Below are 3,326 nucleotides of genomic sequence, written 5' to 3' on the forward strand. Positions count from 1 at the left end.
GTCTAGCTACTTGACCTTCATTAAACATTCTAGACTGGACCTTTTCTCAGCGCAAGAGCAAGCGTTTGGGAGAAAGGTCCTCCAGCCGGTAGTCGTTCCCCCCCCCCCCCCCAAAAAAAAATCTGGTAAGTGCTCGTTTATCCTCACTCTCTAACGAAAGTTAGACTTAACCAGTAACTTGGTTTATAGGAGTCGTCCAGGACAGCAAGGTTTCCCTCCCTACATGCTGTTTGTATCCTTGAACAAGTTTTTTTCCTGTTTCAGAAACCCTTTTCCGGGGGAGTTATCCAGTAAGAAGACTGGGGAAGTTGGATAGTGACTGCCCTTTTATTCACCTGATGCTTTGTGTTTCTTCGCTCCGGAGGTGGAGGCCGTATCTCCTATGCTGTCCTGGACGACTCCTAGAAACCGAGTTAGTGGTAAGTCTAACTCTGGTTTCTCTTACGTCCTCTGACAGATGCAGCCACTTCACAGTTTCCTCACAAATGGGTAATGTGCCCTCTACAGGAGTAAGACTAGGCAGTGAAAATATTAGAAAAACTTTTTCACTAGACACACCCTTAGGGGCTGTCCCCTCAGACATTACCCCAGACACATTGTGCTTACTAATCAGTTTCTTGCTGCCTAGTGTTAGGAGTAGGACCTAGGTTTCCTTGCTGGGACTCCGGCCTCAGTTTTTTTTTTTTTTTTTTCTTTGAGAAATGTTTGTTTTATTTTCTTAACTCACTATCTCTAGCTAGTGTCAGGGGGATCCTCCTGGTGAACTACAAGCAACAGCCGGGCTGGGGTTTCGCACTGGATAATCTAGATCCTTATGGTCTCCCAGCCTGGCCAACGAGCGTGAGCAGGTTGTGGTCCGCCCAGGCCTCGCCACAACGGTGTCCCAACGGAGGGGACGAGTCTATGAACAGAAGTTTTCGCTGGGATGCATCACCCTAGAATGCCGTGAGTTGCAGTGTACCCTTTTTGGCTGGCAGCACCCCCTTTCAGGGTGGGAGGCGAGCTGCCTCGGAGCGGAGCCCACGGTCCATGGTATGGTGAGTGCTTTTGCCCCCCCCCCCGTGTCAGTCATCAGTGGGGGAGATCTGGGCCCACTCTGGGGATGTGAGCTGCGGTCTCAGTAAGATCCCTCTGGCCGGTCAGGACAGGTCCTGCCCTCCCTGCGCCTAATGGGGGCGCTATAGCGGCGTCTGTAATGCCTGGGGATGTGTATGGCTTCTACCTTGCCCTGGGGTGGATTCCCGCGGTGGCCGTGTTCCCTGGGCTCCTGATCGCTGGTGCCGTGTTCAGCCGCCATTTTGGGTGTGGGTAGCCAGGCTGCATCAATGTAAGGGCAGCAGCCATTTTTGGGCGCCATCTTGGATGTGGGCAGGCCGCACTGTATGGGCGTCAGCCATTTTCCCTGTGCTTTTCCTATGGCACCATGTTATTGTGGCTCAGGGGGATTCGGCCTCTAGTGATATTTGGTCACTTCCTCCCAGGAGTTTTCACTTGCTGCAGACCGTGTGGTGAGCGGTTGTTGATCCAGTTCTGGCAATGTAAGGGGGTCTTTAGTCCTTTTGGGCATTCTTCAGACACATTTAACTCTTATCAGTTTTTCTACAAGGGACTCCAGCGGTAGCGCGGTTTAGCGTTGCGAACCGCTATAGTAGATTTAAAGGGGCGGTGTACCTTTTTTTTTTTTTTTTTTTTTTTTTTTTTTTTTGTCTAATTGCCAACATGGAGTCCCAGAGTGATCATTTCCCCACTGATCTTGTGTGTGCGTCCCGGACATCCGGATCACCATGTCTAGCATCTCTTGTCTGCAGCCATTGAAACTCTGGCGTCCAAAGTTGATCTTGTCATGTCACAAGTTCCTATTCAAAAGCGGCAGATGCCCTCTGTCTTCTGATTCCGAGCCTGATATGGTTGCCACGGACAGGGCTCCCCCTGAGGGATCCCTGTCCTCACACTCGGACAGCGAGGAGGAGGAGTCCTCCTCAGCTGCAGCGCGGGAACGCGCTTTGGTGGAAGCACTAGTTCGCTCAGTCAGGGCGACTTTGCATATTGATGATGAGCCCACACAGTCAGGAAGTCGTGTTGTCTTCGGCTCCCGCAAATGGCGACGCATTAAGCACATGCTGGTGGTGCCCAAGCGTTTTCAGCACCGTTACCCTTTTGCAGACTCCGTTTCCAATCGCTGGACAGTGTCACCTAAGGGGGACCACACTGTTTCCCGGTTGAATAAATCCACGGTGGTTCCCGTGGAATCTCTTTCCCGCCACATGCACTTGGTGGCAGGCTCGCTCCTCAAGCCTGTGTTCGCATCAGTGCTGGTTTGTCAGACGGTCACGGAATGGATTAAGGTGCTTAAGAGCAACCTGCTGGCGGAGTCGGTTCCCCCGCCTCATGGAGCTCACAGATCAAATGGCCCAGGCCATTGTGTATCTGTGTGATGTGGCTCTGGATGAGGCTCCTCTGGTCGCAAGAGTATCGGCGGTGGGGATTGCCTTTCGCCTCATGGTATGGCTGAAGAGCTGGTCGGCGGACCAAGCTTCTAAGAAGACCGTGTCTGATCTCCCCTTTTTGGGGGAACGGCTTTTTGGTGACTCCTTGGATAAGCTCATCAAGGCTCTCACGGAGGGTAAGAGTACTCTTCTACACCAGTCCGTGAAGGGTAAGGCACCCCGCGGTAAGCGGGGTCCCTTCAAGGCTCACGGGGCTTTTTCGTGCCTCGGGCACAGGCAAAGGGTAAACCGTTCAAAGCCTCCGGCGGAATTAAGAAGGCTTGGGTCAGATAAGCCCAAGGCTGGTCAGTCCGGTGCTGCGGCCAAGTCTTCCTCTGCATGAAGGGATGCCCTCAGTGGTGGGGTGACGTCTGCGTTACTTTCAGGAACCCTGAACGTCTCTGATTCAAGACAAATGGGTTCACGAACTGATTCGTACAGGGTACAAGATCGAATTTTGATCTCGTCCAGCAGACAGGTTCTTTCCATCAAATCTCTGTCTGTACCCGGATTGTTTAAAGGATCTCAAGGGGGCTGTGCAAGATCTTCTCGCATAGGGCGTTATTGTCCCGGTTCCTCAGCGGGACAGGTTTCGAGGCTTCTACTCAAACCTGTTCAAGGTGTGGACCTCAAATCTCTGATCCACTTTGTACGGTGCAGAAGTTTTGGATGGAATCCACCCGGTCGGTTGTGGCGTCTTTAAATCAAGGGGATTTTCTGGCCTCCATCGATTTAAAGGATATGTACCTGCACATCCCTATCTACGAAGGTCACCAGCGGTTTCTCCGCTTTGCAGTAGCAGAGGAGCATTTTCAATTTGTGGCATTACCCTTTGGTCTA

This window comes from Pelophylax lessonae, assembly GCF_965119305.1.
Source record: "Pelophylax lessonae genome assembly, chromosome: 2".
Lineage (NCBI taxonomy): Eukaryota > Metazoa > Chordata > Amphibia > Anura > Ranidae > Pelophylax > Pelophylax lessonae.